Raw genomic sequence first — 18,902 nt, 5'->3', positions numbered from 1 at the left:
GAGACCCATCTGGCCCGCTCTGCAGAATGAGCACTGGGAACGGGCTCGGCAGCCCCTAGGCAGCTCCCGTTTACAGCACGCAACAGTCAAGCTGCAAGAGAAGCATGTGCAGGGCTGGCGATAATGTCATGGTATTTCTTGACTCTGTTCTGACCCCAGGTAGAAGAAAGTGATCCCTTCCTCTTAAGATGGGTGTGGAGAAGAAACTGTTTGAGACGCAAGAGCAGTTGTGTTGACTTAGGTCAAAGCCCTCGAAAGAGGCCGGTAGCAGATGCTTGAGGGAAGAACAGCAGCTCTGTATTTGCCCTCCTTCCTCTCACAAACATGCAGTGATTCGTGGTTCAGGGCCACCTTGAGTCAGAGACAGAAAGTGCATCCTGGTGTTGAAGAGGGCACCCTTCAGTTCTGTTTTCGTTCCTCTTCCAAGGCCGTTCAAAAGGCTGCTGGCACCACAGTGGCCACCACTGCATTTACGCGACCTGGGGAGAAAGGCGGCCCTCTTGGCACAGGGCACTGGAAGAAGTGCCTTTTTCCTTGTGTAAAGCTTTTTATTGGAGCTCTGGTCTAAATAAGCTGGATTTGATCTATGGACCAATGTGATAAACAGAAAGCTGAGCATTAAATGTCAGCAGCAAAGCTGCTTTGCTGCAGTGAAGCAGATTCATGGCAGTTGGTGCTGTTGCGTTGAGCGGTGTGGCAGGAGTTTTTCCGCAGTAGCTGATGAATGAGGCAGCTCCTAGCGAGCTGTTAATATGAGGGGTTAAAACAGGGCTAAACAAACTTTCTGGGTGAGAGAAGTTAGATTAAAAAAAACCCTATACCAGTTCTGCCACCAGTGCAACATAGATCTGAAACAAGCCTTTCCTTAGAGTCTCTGGAGCCCAGGCACTTTCTTTCTTCCCCGTCTTTAATTTTCAGTACTGACTGAATGTGACTCAATAAACTATTTATATCTATCAGATATTGACTTTTCAGGTTTATGCTAAGACTGGTCGTGCAGATAAAAGTACTGTGAGAAACACGGGGTCTGAGCCTGAAAACACTGTATTGGAGAACAGCGTTTCTATTGTCACTGAAACCAGAAAACAGCAAAAAGCTCATCTCATGACCTCTAGCTGTGTGGGGTTTCTTGTTTTTAAACACAAATTTCCATACGCAAGAGATGCGGGCAGTTCCCACTTCATTTATTTTGGCAATAGAGCTCATGTACAAATAGAAAACCTAAATTCCAGATGACTTATTATTTCACGGTGATAAAGTGAATGGGATACATAGTTCCTTAAAGCTAGGTTAGTGGACCTTAAAGTTTGAGGGGCAGATTCTGAACTGATGTAAACCAACATGCAGAAAACAAAGTCAGGAGAAATCCTATTAATTTCAGTTTAACTATGGCAATTTCTAGTGTGTCTCATTGCCCCTGCTTTCTCTTTCAATTTCTTTAAAGAAAGTAAATGTCCTGTATACTTATAGGAGAAGATTGAGGAACAGCTCCAGTTTGTGGACAACTAATATATATTATGGCATCCTTCAAAATATCGGATGTGGGGGGTGTGGGAGATGTACAACAAAAAGCAAGAAAGCTGGAAAACGAGCCCTGAATTATGTTCTCTGTGTCTAAGGATTTCATTCAACCTTGCACAATGTTCAAGGGCATGTCTGGATGAGGCCTAGAGGAACATCCATGCTTCTGGAAGTGGTGGGGCAGCTCAGGCCTTGGCAGCACACCCATGTACCCAACAGGAGAGCAGCGGGTGGCAGTATCGGCTATGTTTCTGCCTTCCAGAAGACAGAAAGCTCCTAGTACCCTCGGTAGGGATACCTCCTCTTTGGAGCTTGGCTTTCTGTGGGACATGCTTACCTAGAGCTGAGCTTCTTAGTGCTATTTACAAAGATTTTTGTGGGACAACATAATTTCTCCTTTTCAGCCATGCTTTTCAAGCATTTAGGTTAGAAGTCTGAAGCGAGATGTTTTATGATTAAAGTATTGTTCTTGGCTGACTCTGACATTCTGTTTCCAGCATGCAGCTCTTGCTTTGTATTTTTCTCCTGCATCTGTGCTATCCAGATGACATTAATTGTGATTAAATAAGAATAGAAGGAAAAACTTAGTCTGCTTAAAAAAAAAAAAAAAAAAAGACTGTTTCAAATGGGTTAAAGGGGCTACCCACTGGAGAGCTTGCCATTTAGCCTTCTTTGAACCGAATGGTGGGAGGTATCCAATAGTCACGCCAGTTAGTTCAGCCCAAGAGTGAAAAAGGTTATTACAAGGGCAGCAGGGAAACCTGTGGAGTAATACCCTGGCACTTCTAAGCCAGGTAAGATGGAGATTTAACAGACAGGCGCCCAAGTGTTTTGGAGTAAATAGGAAGACAGCCACCAACTGTGGAGCGCTGTAGATACGGCTCTCCACGTATCTGGGCAACAGCCACAAGTCACAGGCAGAACTGATCTTTCTTCTGTAGCAAAGGTTTAAGCAAAACAAGATGCAGGAGTGAAAGACTTTAGGCTTTTCCCCCTACTTGCTAAACTAAAATTAAGCCAAGTGATGCATTTTTTTTCCAGTGTGGGGTGTGTGGTGGTGTTTTGTTGTTGTGTGTGCTTTTTTTTTTTTCCTAAAAAACATGATCTTTCTCATAGCTCTGTTGCCTGAAGTGATTCCATTTCTCAAGGTCATTCTGAGGCTGTGGATCCTCATGGTTTTGCTCTTCCAGAGGCCTCCCCGGCCTGGGGGCTTGCATCTGAAAGTGGTTAGGGAGAGGAAGAAGCAGCGATAGCTAGTCCCTGTGCCAAGGTGTGCATGTCTTAATGTTGCCAATATCTCTGTCTTTCCCCTTCTGTGCTTTGGGGCTCATAGATTCACATATTGCTGCTGGTTCTCCAGTGAAGACTAAGATGTCAGAGGTCTGACTTCATGCTGCAAGTTACAGAAGTTAATCCTGAGACTGTAACTATATTTGGTATCTTGGGGTTTGTAGAGCATGTGGCAAGCTAGAATTCGCTCCCTGATTGAAGACTCTTCTTGTGTAACTTTAGGCATTGGGAAGTTGGGTGTCTAGTGGCACCAGCCAGGTTAGGAGACTGGAACTGCCTCTTGGGGCTGGATGGCTTCCTTTTACTTGGATGACTGGTTAACTCTATTTTAGCTTCATTTTTGTCCTTGATTGACCCCCTGCTCCCTTTTTTTCTCCTTTGCTCTCTGTACCAAATGAGTCCCAAACAAAGACTAAAAAACAGGGATTGCAGCAGAGATGAAAGCTGAAAGCCTGGCTCTGGTTGGCACAGGAGAAATCAGTTGACCTTTGCTTTGACCATGGCTCAAGCTTGTAAGTTCACAAATGTTATCTGTTTTGAGAAAAGTAAATATGTGATCAGCCTCACTGGATGGAAACTTTGGGAGAGGAAAAAAATGCATACACTGGCTTGAATTTGTGCTGTCATCCTCCAGATGTGGTCAGGGCTTGAGCCTGAATCTTGAGCCTGAATCTGTGGCTTGACCCGATGTGTGAAGGGTCTGCATAGCAGGATGTGAAATGCTTCAGAGAAGGGGAAGGAAGAGGTTTAGCTTAAAACAAAATCCCCTCCCCAAAGGAGAAGTCCCTAGCTTCTGCTAGACACAGTTACCTTCTGGATGCAGGTAGACACCAGCTTTTAGGTGTGTTGATGGGAGGAGATAGGGAGAAAGGGAAGCTGATAGGTAAATCCTGCTTGCTGCAACACTTCCCTGAGCTGAGTAACTCTCACAGGCAATCTTGAGGACAGCTTGTAGTGGGAGACGTGTTTTGAAAGATGCACAGAATTGCAGAGTAAGAGAATTTTCTCATGCTTTGTTTGTTCTGTGGTTTTGCTGCCAGAAGACAAGACAAGGCTGCTTCTTGCACATTATTTCCTAAAGCGGTTTCCATCATGGTTCCTTTATTAGAAAGGAACCATGGAAATTTACAGGAAGGGAATAAAAATCCAGCCTAATTATGGATGTTTACTGAATGTAAGGGCAGCTGTAGTGGCTCAGAGCAAAGGTTCGTCTTTCCCAGCGTCCTTCCTCCACAAGTGACCAGTATCAGATGTGGAGGGGAAGAGTACAAGAATAGCACGAAACAGTGCACCGTCCGTGGAGCTGCCCTCTAGCATCTGCCCGTCTAGCCTGGGAACCTCGGGAGCCCAAAGGCTACGGCTACTTCTTTGGTTCAATATATTGTCCTGTGGATTATAAAATGACTACTAGATCTGAATTTTAGCGCTGTCTTTTTCTACTCAACAGCATTTTACATAGCAAAAATTCTTTTTACTGCCTCCGTATGCAAGGTTAACCGTATTTAGACATAAATAATACTGAGAAGTTCATTTTCCTGTGCTTTTCTCCCATACCAGCTGAGAACTGGCTCATGCAGCAAACACGCATGTGGATGTATATGCAAGCAGTATTTCTTTTTCTTTTTTTCTTTTTTTTCTTTTTTTTTTAAAAAGCCTTTTGCACCTCTTGGCGTGTGCTTCCTTGCCTTCTTTCAGCCCCCAGTGAGAACTGAAATTTAGTCAAAAACTGTCTTGCTTACCCCAAACAGGGGCTGGGAACAGGGCTCTAATGTCAAGAGGCACCTCTTGGGGCCCAGGAGGTCTTGGAGTCTATGAGGTCTCTGAAGCCTGGAGATAAGCCATGTCCAGGGAGTATTGCAGCAAGTGAATATTGCAAGACATATCTGGGGAATTCATCTGTACTACTCATGATGGATGAAAGGCTTCGACGATCTGTCTCTGTTTCTTGTTATTTAGTGAAAATAGCTGCTGAGCTGTTTGTTTTTTTTCTCTTTTTTTCCCTCTTTTTTTTTTTTCGTAGCCAGTAGAATAAATGTGCTTTGGATGCTGTTGCCGCTTAAAGCGTTAATCTATTCTGTTCCCAGGGCATGTATGTATATTTGAGGTGGTTCCATCAAGTTTTTCTTTGACAGGTTTTTCCATGTCAGGTCTTCTCGGTGCCAGACTTGTACTCTTTATGGCGAGCGTCTCCTCCCCAAGCTGGCAGAGCATCTCTCGCATGTCTCCACCTTGCTCTTCAATAACTGCAGGCGAGAGTCCCTCTGCGATATTTGCAATAAACCTGCTTTCAAGAGCACTTTTCTCAATATGAGCTCTCTATTCCTGCTGAAGCAGTGCCAGGACAGGCCGAGGCAGTCTAAGGTTTGAGCAAAAAATGCTGTTTCTCTTTCAGGGCCTAGCCCAGGCATGAAGCTGATGTGTAATATTTTATAGTGCCTGCTGCAGGACACCAAAGAGTTAATCTGTTGCTCTGGTTAAAGCCTGTCCAGGAGAAATGTGATAAACTTAATTCTGCTATATGTGGACTCCATGATAGGGTCTAATGGTTTGAGGTATTGTGGCACTGGGCAGCCGTTCGGTGTTCATGCAAACTGATGTCCACCTTATTCTTTGAATTATTTGCAGTAAGTACAAACACGCGCAGTGCAGCTTCTTGCATCTTATTCTAATATTTGAATAATTTTTTTTCCCCCCCTCTTTTTCCCCTCTGCCGTCCTGGGGACCTGGCTCTGATGTTTCCTTGTTCCGGCACTGCTGTGTTTTTGGGGCCTGCCAAGCTCGCTCTCCGAAGTCCCTGCAGCCTGTTGCGCTCGCTTTTGCAGAGTGGCTTCATTTCACACCCTGCAGCGGGCGGAGGCGAGAGTTTCCTTGCAAAAAGAGGAGAGGTTCAGATTAAAAGATGCTCTGATTCTTGAATGCGTGTCCCTTTGCAATTCAAAGAAGAAAGGCTGGGGGATGCAGGATTTGCTCTCTGCTGGTGTCACTAGCTCTCGCAACTCTTGTTATTTTGTGCTCAAGGTCCTTAAGATAGGCTGAATAGGTGGAATAAAGTTAATAAAACCCTAGCTATCATAATTGTGGATTCAAAGCCTGAAAATATGATCCTACAGTCTCACAAACCGAGATCAAAAGCATCCAAGAATTAGGATGTGTGAAGCCGCTCGGCTCGTTTCTGGACTTGCCTCACGGTTATCGTAGCGCTCTGCAGTTTGCAAAAGGTGGGTAGCAAAGCAGCAAGTCCTGCTGTGCGCTTCAGGTGTGTAACCGTATCCTTAGACAGCCTGTTAGCCTCGGGGAGAGAGCGAGTCCACTTGAAAACCGAAGGATTCATATTAGGGACAGAAGTGACCAAGTGGCTGAGAAGTCCTATTTAACTCCTAAATTGTGGATTTATGTGAACTGAATCACTGGTATTGTCGGCGAGGATGTTTGTTAGTTCGTTTGCCCCCCTCTCTCGTGCATCATCCCTCCAAAATCGGAGCTGACAAATGTAAGATGAAGGGACTGGTGCTGTGGGGATGTAGATGCCTGGTTAGACCGTAAAACCTGTTTTAGAAGATCTGCCCTGGGACGAAAGACAGTTTAGAGGACCGAGGTGGTAGGCTGTGCGAGCATGTGCCGGTGTGTGTATGCGCCTGTGCACGTGGCTGGATGGGGGGAGAGGCTGTTGTGGGGACTTTGCTTGGCTCCTTTTTATTTTTTATTTTTTTCCCCTTCCTCTCTCCAAATAAACATTGTGGTCCCATCCTGTGATGGGCTGAGGGACATGGGAACCTCTTTCCCAGATGTTTTTGCTGGGAATCCACTCTCTCTCCCCAGAGTACAGAGTAAACAAACTAGAAATTTTGGGTTTTAAAGCAAAATAAATAGCTATTGTCCTGCCTTCCCCCCCCCCCCACCAGCTCCCCAGCTTCCTTCCCTTGACCAGAGCATCCCTCGGGAATTGCCAGTCCCAGACGCTGCAGCAGTCCTAAGATAACTCATCCCACCGTCCCCTCCTGCTGAGGCACGAGGGGGGGGACTCGGTATGTCCTTGCCTCGATGGCTGGGCCTCTGGACACCACCCCAGATGGCAAACCACCGGTTTGCGGTCTCGAGCGCCCCTGCAGCCCACGCTAACCAACCAAGGTGCGACCACAGCCCGGGCTGGACGTGCCGGCTTTAGGTGACGTCGCGAGGGAACGAGACTCTCGCACAGGCGAACTATTTTCCTCATCTTTCTTGGGAAAGTTCACGGGCTTTCCAAGAGCCTGGTGTTAGGACTCGAGTTTCCGCTGCTGGTGGTCAGCAGAGCCGATGCCTTGAGTCAATCGATTTTTAAGTGTTGCCAGCCTCTGAGCCAAAGAGAGAGCACTGCGTGTGGCCGATTCTGGGGTCGGACACCAGCAGGGCGGTGGGCTTTAGCTGTTAACGTGCCGCAGAGGGCCAGGCGGGCTGTCCGGGTGCCCCTGGGGAGGAACGGGCGTTGAACTCTTGCGTCTCACGCTTAAACGTGATCCCGCGAGCTCGCCCTGCGAAAGCCTTCTCTTGTGGGCTCCTCGCATCAGTAGCTGTTGTTGTAGTGCCCGGTATAACGGAGCCCTGCTCGGGCCTCGGAGACTTGGGCGGTTGTGACCGGTGGTTAAAATGGGAGGAGCAGGAAGCGACCATCTGTGGAGAGAAAAGAAAAGCAAAAAAGGAGGAGGAGGGGGAAGAAAAAACCCCAAACGACCCCCCTCAGCCTTGCCTGCTGAGCAGCCAGGAGAGGAAGAAAAGGCCAGGAGGCTCTTCCGAGTCCCAGGCAACGCTAGCGTGGCACATTGGCGTGTACCAGCCGATCTGCAGAGCTGACGATAACAAATCGATATGAAAGCCAGTGACAACCTTGCATCGTACGTTGCAATGAAATAAAATCCCCATAGGGCGCTTCACTATCCGTAATCACTTAAAGCAATTTTGGGGGTGTCGCTGGGCAGTTTATTGGTGGAGATATGACAGCAAAGCATTGCTAACTCGCGATCGCCAAAGCGCAGCTGAAATCCCATTGCTTGATTGCTGCATACCAAAGACATCGGTCAGGCGCCGGCGGCAGGTTAAACACGGTGGTGAATCTCAGACGCGCGTCGGCGACTGGAACGCTGCGCTGCAAGCATGTGCCAGCGCCAAGGCTAATCGCCACCACAAGCTGCCCCGTCGGTGGGGATGGGGACAACCACCACCGAGGCCCTTGGAGCCAGAGAGGGACATGTCCCGTCCTGTGGTCTGTGACTGCAAAGGGAGCCGTGAAAGAGTCTTATGAAAAATGCAAAGTCTCTGCAGCAGCCAGGTGACTATTCTTAACTGCACTCGTAATTACACTGAGATGTTTGGTGGAGTTTGGGGCTTTTTCTTACCTGTCGAAGGACCAAACTTTGCTCCAAGGTAGTAATGGGCTCTGACCCTCAAACCCCTTTCCACGGGAGACTCTTGCCAGTCCATGTGCTATTGTGGTATGGGTTGGGCCAATTCTACTGAAAATGGTAGAAAAGACAGACTAAGGCCTCTTGCACCCAGTAGGCACAAATCAACCTAAGGTATTACTGAAAAATGTTTATTCAACTTTTTTTACTTTAAACAAATCTGGAGATGAAGACTCCACAAGTGAGCTTGGAGAGTAAAGCCTAGGGAAGTGTTACTAATTGCTTAACCAAAATCATCCTGGCTGCAATTTAAGCCTCTTACTACTTATACTGTCTACCGTAACTGCTGAGAACAGACTATTCCATTCGTCTCTTATCCCATGTGTATTTAAAGGTCTTTATCGGTCTTCTAGACTAAACAACCCTCATTCGTTCACTCTTTCCTCATAGATCATTTCTCTGAGACTTCTGGCCGTTCTTGTTGTTCCCCTTTGGGCTTTTTCCAGCCAATTCATGCCTTTGCGAGAGCGCGGTGCCCACGACGGGTCACTGGGTTCCAGCTAAGGCCTTCCCAGCTTCCCGCCTGATGTCGCGCCGCAGCCCCCGTTTGCAAATCCATCCAGTAAAGCCAGGCTTTGGGCAGTTGCCCAAGTCGAGTGTGGGGGCAGCGTCATGTAAATTAGTCTTTTGGAAAATGGTCTCATCTGAAAAAGGCGTGTGAGCTCTTGCTAACATGTTATTCCTGATAAATATGTTGATCGGCGTTGTGTCTCGGGATGTTGGATGCTTATGTGGCTTGGGCCATGGGTACCCAAAAGACCAGTAGGGAGGTGCTATCCAAACGCAAAGCAAAATGAAGCGTGTCCCATAGCAATGCAAGCAGGCATCTGCTCAGGACTGCATGTACCAACATCCTTGTCTTATTAACACGTGATTTCTGTTTCTTGACAGCTTGCTCCCAAAATGCATAACCTCTCGAGGTCCAGGCAGAGGTTTCTGCTAGCAGGGTTTTATTGCTGAACACAGGGCTATTGATAAGAAACCATATCATTATTTCATCCACGTCTTGGTTTTCAGTGGCCTTTTCCTTTGCCCCCTGCAATTATCTGTTACTGATCTTTGATATGTGTAGGCATTAAAAAAAAAAAATCTGTTTTGATGTTTCACTGTACGGTTAATGGAGCTAAAGTCTACATTGCACAGATACTTAAACGCAAGCTTAATTGCACTCCTCAGAAGAGTGGCTTCAGTGAGAGCACATATGTGAACGTAGCTAAATAAGGGACTGCAAATTCACAGGGTCGGGAGCTACAGGGGCATTAGAGTCTGCTCAGGCTTGGTCTCCCTGCAGAGCCGTTTTCCTTTCCGCAGGAGGGTGGATAGGGCTGGCCTGGGACCGAGCACTGAGACAGCGGGCTGAGCAACCTTTGCAGGAAGATCTGGGCTGCCTGCAGGATTTGCACGTAGGCTTTGTCCCAGCTGGGGGCCTGGAGGTGCCTGCCGAACCCCGGCACGCTGTGTCCGGCCGCTGAAATAAAAGCCCAGCTGATGCAACGTGTGTGCAGCCGAGTGCTTTGCATACTTGTGCCGTCGGCGCACGCAGCGAGCCAGAGGGCAGGGGACCAACCACTAAGATGGCTTCTTCCGTAGCTCTTATTTGCCTTCCCATTTGTTATCTTGGACGTAAAGGTCTGTAAGCCAGGGATTTGGGCAGTTAACCTCAAATAAACCCTGGAAGACCTGCTTCAGTGAAGTGTAACAACATCTGTTGTATTTAATGGAGCTGGACTTGCTCTCACTGAGGGTGATTTGGACTCTGAAAGCTCGCTGGTTCCTGGAAGCTAATGGCATTTGTTGCTCTTCCTTGTTTGCTTTGCGTGCGTCTTTGCCTACTGCCTTGTTTAACCTTGGCTTTACGTTGGGCTCCTCCGCAAAACCAAGTGCGTGAGAGAGAACAGCCCGCTGTGGAAGGATGCGCTGCTGTAAAGACAGGTGCTTGGCTGTGCTGCGAGATATCCTTTATAAAGTCAGACAGACGGCAAATATTTAACAAGGAGCCCGAAAAGCAGGTATGCCGTTTGACAAATCAGCTGCCGAAAGTGGGGTTGTGACTCACCAGCAGATTATTTCATAGCCTCACCCCAGCCTCGTTGCCTCAAAACACTGTTTTGGATCGAAGTCTCTTGCAAATGGCCCATTTTGTTTCTTTAAACAAAATCAAAACATACTTTAAGGTCAGCAAGCTCCGGGAGAACGGATCGGTGGAATATAGCAGCAGATGGATAGCTACGGCGTGAGTTTAAACCGCTCGTAATTGGAGAGGCCTTCAGCAGCCGACACTGCTCATGGCAAAAGCTGGATGTAGGAGGCCTCTGTTTTCGCTTTTAGAAGCTGGTGGCTCACTGATGGGCAAAGGAACTGTGAGGAAATGAGAAGTCCTGGTTGCGGCTCTGGGCAGGTTGAGCGGCGCAGGTTGTTTCCAGCTCTGCTTGTTGACTTTCTCTTGTCTCTAGTTTCAAATTAAATTCTCCTTTACACTAATTTAGGGTAGTATAGCCCCTATACCACCCTGCCCCAAATGATCTACAGAGATATGCTGGGTACCAAACCTCAGAAACCTCGTCAGTGCCTGACAGTTAGGAGTGTGGAATAGATCTCCTTTTCTTGGTGTCTGCGTGTAGCTGTTCACAAATCCAACCAAAGCTATTAGTTCCTTCCGAAAACCTTGGCTATCTGTTTGCACGGAGGTGGACTGTGGATACTGCATTTCTGACAGAAAAAGACACAACGTGCTTGGATGACTTTTGCCTTTCAAGCTGTTGTGGACAACCCATCTTTACTGGCATGGAGGCTGAGAGGTCCAAGTGAAGCGAGTCCTTGCTCGTGGAGTTGGCCAACAGTGATGGACTAAAAGCCTTAAGTCCTCTCTGGAGTTCGGAGAAATATGATGGGATTGTAGCAGTCACAGTGGTACAAACTTTCATGAAAGTGTCTGGGGACGGTTTTACACTTGTGCAATTGCACTTGAGCAAAGCCTTAAATAAATAAAAGGAATTCAGGTGGTACTTCTGAAAAATCATAGCACTTAAATTTACACTTGAAGAAATGACTTTCATGAGGACTTATCAGACATTACACAGAGGGATTTTTTCCCATCTGACTAGATCACCCGCTTGCGTTTTGGTGACGCAGAGCTGGGGCTCTTGGCACAGGCAAAAACCCTCCCCATTGCAGGAGGTGTCGCAGGGCGAGTCGGGATGGAGAGGCCCTGTGCCCAGCTCTGCAGAAGGGTTTCCCTGCCTCGCTGCCCTCAGTTTCAAGGGTACCGGAGGGTGCAAATGCATCTGCAGACAGCAGGGTCGTTCTGGTAGATGAGACATGCGAAGCTTCTGCACTTGGGTTTGTGGTGGGGAGGCTGACGCTAAAGGCAGGATGTTTATACGCTGTTCACCTAGCCCGCAGCCTGAAAGCCTCTTACTCACTTCTGCCTGGTAACTGGGATTTCGCATGGGCGTATGCAGCATCGGTGGACGCAGCTGAAGCACCATCACGTCCCTAACCAAAAGCCTCCCTTTAGAGCCCGGCTTGCAGCATCCTCTGAAAGGCAGCTTGCTCGGCACCATCCTGCTCAGGGTTCGTTTCAGACAGCCCCTCGTCAGCCCGGGCACGGGCAGCGTTGCTGAACACGTGAATTAGTATCTTTTTAATACCATCCCGCATCGGCTTTGTGGGTCGTTTCTGCCCTGAAAGAGCAGCAGAGCTGCAGGTCGGATCCGTGGGCGGTGTAAATCGAGGCAGCCCTGCTGTTTTGGCACGTGACTCGGTTGAAAGGCCGGTTGCCACCCGTCTGGTTTGTAAACCGGATCGGCCGTTTACGGGCAGGCTCCTTTTTTACGGCTGTGGCGTCTGGTTTGCCAGCATAATTCTTCCTTTCCGCCGTCTCGGAGTCGCTGCTGAGCCTGGCCCTGCGCTCCCTGTAATTGGGATACGAGCATTGCTGTGCACCAGGCAGGCACAGGCTCGCTTGCTTCTGCTTTCCTTCTTTTTTTTTAAAAAAAAAACCCTCTTTCACGGCCACCCAAGGGAGTACAGCTGTAACTTTAAATACCTTCCAGCACCACCGCCTGAAATGAGGTCAGGGACGAGGGAAAATTAAAACGTGCTTCAGAGGAGCACACGGGCTGAATGCAAATAGGAACAGATAGCCTGAATTTAGTCTTTTACAGGGTTTTTCACAGAGAAGAAGAGCTGCTCAGGAGGGGATAGTGGCCGTAAAGGTAGGAGGCTGCTGGATGTTATCTCCTCATCTCCTTAAAGTTGTACATAGAGCCTGTGTAGGGTGGGTGCACGCAGGGTCCTGGCCTGAGCACAGGATTTTGGAGCAGGCTAAAAACTGCAGCCTGCGAAAACGCCAGCACTGCCTTTTCCTGGGATGGGAAAGCCGTTCGCAAAAGCTGTAAGGCAAGGTGTAAACTCAGCTGAACTGCAAAGTTAATAACTAGGCAGGCGCACGTTTGCTTCCGTCCCTGCGCTTGCCCAGTGCTTATACCTGCACGTCGGCACAACCACGCGACGGCTGGGAGAGAAGGGCGTCCGCCGCGGCACCGGCTCGGCAGCTCTCCGAGGAAGTCACAGCCTTTTCTCGGGGTGAGATCGGTTCCACGTCTTCAGAGGACACCAATTGCTCCAAGACGGTTGAGGGCAGAAGAGATTGCATAAATCAGAAGTGTTGGGCTAGGTCCTGAGACGCCTGGAGCCGGCAGAGCCGCGGTGGTTTACGCGAACGGACGCCAGCAGGGCACGGACCGCTCCGCTTATTCACAGGTCGGGGAGCTGGTGTCTCCAGAGGTCTTTGGCAAGTTCTTCTGGACGAGAGCCACGTCTGGAGCAATATCCGCTTTCCCTGGGGACCGGGAGGGCGCCTGCTGGGCCCAGCGTGTCCCCACGTCCTCTTGCTGCTCCCCACGCTTGGAAGCTGCAGGAACATCTCCGGGCTGCTGCCCGCTGTGAGCAATGGTGCTCTTATCGCCTCCGGGATGTGTCCCAGGAACGCGCGGGTGTCGGGAGCGCCCGCCTGCCATGCTGCCTGCCGAGCTGATGGCGCTCGTGTTTTAGGAGAGGAGTCCAAGTGAAAAACGCTCTTAAAGCACGAAGATAAAATGCTGCAATCAGGTGTCCGCGCTGACCTCTTCTTTACCCGCAAGTTGCCGTTCCCACCATATAAAGCCCCCTTTCCCCTGGAGACCGCGAGGCAAATGGATGTATTATGTCCTTTTGCATCTTTGGAGGAGATTAGCCTGCAGGGCTACTTCTCAAAGCTGCAGCTTAGCAAGTGAAAAATCAATGTTAAGCCGTTCACAACATCAGAATTGTTGACGTCCCCTCAAGCTTACTCCCTTTCTCGTTTTTTCCCTTCCTTAAAGGCCACGCTTGATCCAACGCGGGGTCACCCAGGGCAGCCAATTTAATGCCAAATGAATGGAAAAACAGAGAATAACATTTCCAAAAGATGTCGCAAACGTGGGCATGAAAAGCTGCGTGCAGTGGATTGCTTTCCTCTTCTGGATGATCCTTATTCAGTGCTGAAAACAAGTTTAGGGTTTTTTTTTTTGGTTTGTTTTTTCACCTTGAAACCTCTCAGTGACTTCTCAGCCCTGCCAGAGTTAAGCCTCACGCTCTCTCTGCTGAAGTCGATGGCTATATTTGCATGAAACATTTTTTAAAAAATAAAATAAAGAGGGAAGAGCTTTATCTCCAGCAAGTCTTTCTGCTCCCTCAGGGGAGGGTCCCTAGCCGCTGGTTGTGCCTGTGCCGCGTGTTTCACGGTCGAGCTGAAGGGCTGCCGACTGTCACTTCGCATAGCTTCATGGTTACATCTTGCCCTAAATATAGGAAAAGGCCGGTAATCGCTGACGTCGGGCAGTCCTGTTCCCAGTCGGACCCCTACCACCTCATTAACTTCTAAAACGTGCAGGCTTACGATAATAAAGAGTAGGAAATGGGCAGGTGTGAGAGGTAAGACTTGAAGATAGGAAACGTGTAACGGCAAACGTAACGCAAAATGGGCGTAATAAAACGTAAGGAAAGAACCTCAAAAGAGGCAGTGGGTTGCAGACCAGACCTGGGTATTTACAACTACTAATATAAATTGTCAGCATTTGGGGGGGGGGGGGGGGAAGGACTGGGGTTGAAAGAAACCATTGCTCCTATTCCGCAAACGCTCCGCAGTAGCGTGCAGCACGTGCGCAAGGGGGGGCTTTGCAAGACCTTAAATAGCATGTCTATATGACTTAAAGAGAAGGTAACTTCAGCAAGTGTCTTACGAATGCGGAAACAAACCCTGCGCTGAGCCCAGCTTTAAGCATCCCGCCCGTCCAGCAAGGTTTGCGTTGGCTTGTAACGTGGGGATTTGGGATCCGAGCAGCACGCCGGTCCTGCTGCCGTCCAGACTTTCCAAATTGAGCTTTTTCAGGTGGTGGCGATGCTCTACAAGAAGCAGAAGTAGCGAGATGGTAGACCTGGGGGCCCCGGGAGAGGCGACTTGCATCCCGCTTTCGCCGGGTTTGCGATGACAGAGGCACACGTGTTTCATCGGTGTTACCCGGGTGCAGACCCCGGCTGCGGTTTCGATTTGACGCCTCCTGTAATTCCCCTCTGTCATGGACCGCCGAGAGGCGATACAAACTGCTACGCCGTTCCCCAAATTTGGGCAGTTTCCCCGGTGCGTCTTGTCCGAGGAGGCGTGAAGTAAAACCGAAAATATCTTTCATGCAATTGGGCAAGTCAAAAGCCCAATGACACCGTAAATTCGAAGCATCTGGTGAGTTTGGGACTGTCGCTGTGTGTTAGCCACCTTCTCCTTCAGCGGCTCTGCCAGGTCATAGACGTCCAGGGAGGCATAAGGCTGCGTCTGCCTTTAATTGGGATAGATAAACTGCCGGCAAGTCAAATTCCTTGGCGTGCCTGCGCACGGCCTTCGCAGAGCTGCTCCTCACTTAAGTGTATCCAGAATGATTAAGAGATGTCCTTCCCTTCTGTTTTGAATCATGATTTTTCACTTGGAAAAACGATTGGAATATTACTGCCCTACAGCACGCTTTGTTAGCAGATCTCAAAGCAGTTTACAGCAAAGAGTTAACTATTAGGCAGGGCTGGGATTTAAAAATATATATATATTTTTTCTGTCTGGAAGTGCTGATTTATCAGAACTGAAACTATTTGTGGGAATAGGTATTCCCCTGCATTTAAAGAAAAAAAAAAAAGTAGTGTTTTAGCACTGCTTTAAAAGGCGCTGCTGTGATCTAAATTTGAAGTTTTATTTTCTGGATAGAAACAATGCTTTATTTGGCTTATACCAAAAAGCTGGAGAGTGGAAAAGAAAAAAGTCAAAAGTGAAGCAAAACATCTTGAAATTATTATAGCAGAGTGTTTTGGATAATAGGCTTGTGAACATTTTTGAGATGCAAAGTTTTGCTTGAAGACAGATGCAGAAATACCAAAATCTTGACAGCTCCTCGAGCGCAGAAAGACCATTTTGCCATCAGCTCTAGTAGATACGATCTCCCCATCTTGCACATGGGCAACCAAAAGGGCAGATGGAGACCAACTTGGCCAAACAGTCCTGGGACGGCTCTGGGAATGGAAACCAAGTTTCCAAATCGCAGGCCAATTTTCTTCCGCCGAGATAACGCCATTCCCTTTCCTCCTGCCTTTCATCCCCGAAGGATTCGTCGCAAGCTGCTGATGCCAGCAAAAATGTAAACACGTGTTTAAAGCTAACCAAGGTCATTTGAAGTAGATGTGTCATCCAGGAGGGTTTCGTAGGTGACTTTGCTCATTCCAGACCTGCCCTCTGGGTGAGGTTTCACAGCTCTTTGTTTTTAATATAGCTCCTTCATGCCAATCACTGCTTCTTTGATTAGGTAAACATTATATAATGCCAATAATGTTTTCCATTAAAAATTGTTTGCACCATTTCTGAAATGGGAGAGAGTGTCTCAAGCGAGCAGGAGGTTGTCCCAGATGACCTCTTGAGGTCCCTTCCAACCTGAGTTTTCCCTATGACCCCTGAGCCAGGAGAAATGGCTTGAGCTCTGTTTTCTTCCCTCAGAAACGTACATGTAGATCTTGTCACTTGGGGAAATCTCTTCAGAAGCCATATTTGTTATTTTCGAGACTTTGATGCAAAATAGGACTAGATGGGCCGTTGGCAGGAGTTTTGTTTTTGACTTCAGTCATGTCTGGCTTTCCCCTGGTGTTTATGTCTCTGAAGTCTGACTCAAGCTCTATTAAAGCCAAGGCAAAGAATCCCAGTAGCTTAATAGATATAAATTTGCTACTCTCCAAAGGATAAATTTCTGGTAGCACATCATTTCATAAATGTTTCTTCTTTCTGATCTGCTGGTGGACTATCACCAAACAGGGATTTTTATGATGGTTATTCAAGCCTACACAAACACGTGTCATCGTGCTGGTGCTACTCAGATGACCCGCTCTGCTGGCTATCACAATGAATTTTGGCACACAACCTTTTCCACCTGCCAGACACTGTTTTCTTTTCTTGGGCAGAAGCAGCCACTGGCTGGGCTAGGGAATATTTTCCTCCGTTTGCTGCCTTCTCTTTGCCCTGATATGGCTCTACCTCTTTAGCCGTTTGTAGTGTGGCTGCCTAAATCTGTTTAGTTAATGCTGCTGGGATCCTATCACTTAAAGGGTGCCCAGAGCCTCAATGGTGTCCTCCTTTCCTAATCCAAATAAGACAAAGTAGTCACCTTAATTTATTACCACTTTGAGTAAATGACTGCTCTTCTTAAAGGGTAAAGCTTATAGGGAGAGGTAAGATGTTTCACCAGACCAGCTGATAGAAAAACTGGGCAATCTTTTGGCCATCTAATTTCTTTTTTTTTGGAGTATTTAGCAACAAGAGAACAGTTGGGAGTTTTTTTGATGGCCTCCCCTATGGAAGGGCAGCTCTCCTTACAGACATGTCAGTAGGACTTGCCGTTTGTAAGCCAAGGAAATGTTTTTGATAATCCATAACTCGAGTAACAAGGACTCCCTGTGCAAATATGGCTTGTTTGCCTTCAAAGGAATACTTTTGGAGAACTACTTTGTGTTAAGTCACTCAACATTGCTGATCCTCATTAGATTAGAAAAGTACAGGCTTTCCCTTCAGGAAAAGTATGCAAGTGTTGCTGTTTCTAACATTAGAAATGATTGAAACTGAGTGGTTTGAAATGGTAATTTTTCCTATAGCTGAAATTTAAAAGATGGCATTTTTCTTTCCCATGTCCATTCTCATTATTTATCAGAATTTATGATGTGATTTACATCCATCACAAGTAAAATGGAAAGGCTGACTCCCTTCAGGCCGCTACCGCTCACCAGCCTTTACCAAACACCTGCACTGCCACCTTCTGCCCGGTTTACAACTGACAGCCAAGTTGCGGTGGGTGATCTGGGAAAAGCACACCATGAATTTTTTCTCGTCCTGCCAAATTCACGATCTATGCCCTAGGAAAATTTGGAATACGCAGAAGAAACCATGCAGGCACGTGTGCAGTCAAGATGGTCTAAAACCAGATTTGATTCTAGCTGGTCTCTGTTTTGGAAGGTGATGTGTTACCTCCCCACTACCCTACGCATAATTCAGCCCTCCGACGTAAGAGGAAGGGAACCCTCCAGTTCTGCTCCCAGTCACCCACGGCTCTGAAATACTTTGCTCACCCACTGTTAAACCAACGTGTTGGCCAATGATTAGCATTTTTCCGAGGTTTGCTGAACAGCCTGATGGATGGAGCAGTGTCTGAGACAACCAAAGGGAGGTTGGTGCAAGACAAAGCCAGGCCATCGGTTGGAATAGATCAGGGTTGCTCACTTGACTTCAGAGAAGTTACCCTGACTCCGTAGCAAGTGGTTATCTGTTCCAAGTTATCGTGTCAACCTTGTAAGTTGTATGTGTGTCTACTGTGGCCTGGAAAAAAAGGAGAAGGAAACCCAGCTGGTACGTGCCTATGTTTTATGGAGGGATGAAAAATGTCTTTTTTTTTTCTTTCTTTCTTTCTAGTTGAAATATTGGCTAAATACATTTGAGGAAAATCATATCTGAAAGCTAAGTGAACCCAGATATGTATTTTAGACTTTCTTGCATAACTTGTTTTAGCAGATTCTTGGCATTTTTCCTTCCCTGGCTAAGGAAGGTGTACCAACCTCACCTTCCAAGCAGGAAGAGAAATGTGCTTCGTGAGCATGCTAACCCCTGCAGGCGCCCAGCCCCATGCGCTGCCCAGGAGTTGTGCTTCCTAACAGGCAGTAGAGCCACCCCAGCCTTACTAACCTTTGCAAGAGAGATGGGCTGACCACTGTCTCTTGGAAACTGCCAGAGCAATTATTAAATAGCTAAAAATCAATCTTTAACAGCAAACCGGTTCACGCAAGCTTGAGAGACTTGATGCATGCAGCAAAAGCTTGGAAGATTTCCCCTGCATTTGCAAGCGGGATTTCCCTCAGCACATCGCAGCATGGCTAAGGGAACAGTGGCATCTGGTGTTCACTCAGCTTTCTTACACCCAAAGCTTCCCAGGTGGTGCTCGTAGGCTTGGCTGGAGCCAGGGCAGGATTTGCTTAACCACGTGCAGGTGTCTAATGCAGGCTAAGACACCTGTACAGGGCTGCAGGCACGATACGGGGCCTATGGGACACCTGAGCGCTTTT

This window comes from Apteryx mantelli, chromosome 6, assembly GCF_036417845.1.
Source record: "Apteryx mantelli isolate bAptMan1 chromosome 6, bAptMan1.hap1, whole genome shotgun sequence".
NCBI lineage: Eukaryota > Metazoa > Chordata > Aves > Apterygiformes > Apterygidae > Apteryx > Apteryx mantelli.
The sequence above is the reverse complement of the archived record's forward strand: the minus strand, read 5'-3'. Positions refer to the sequence as shown.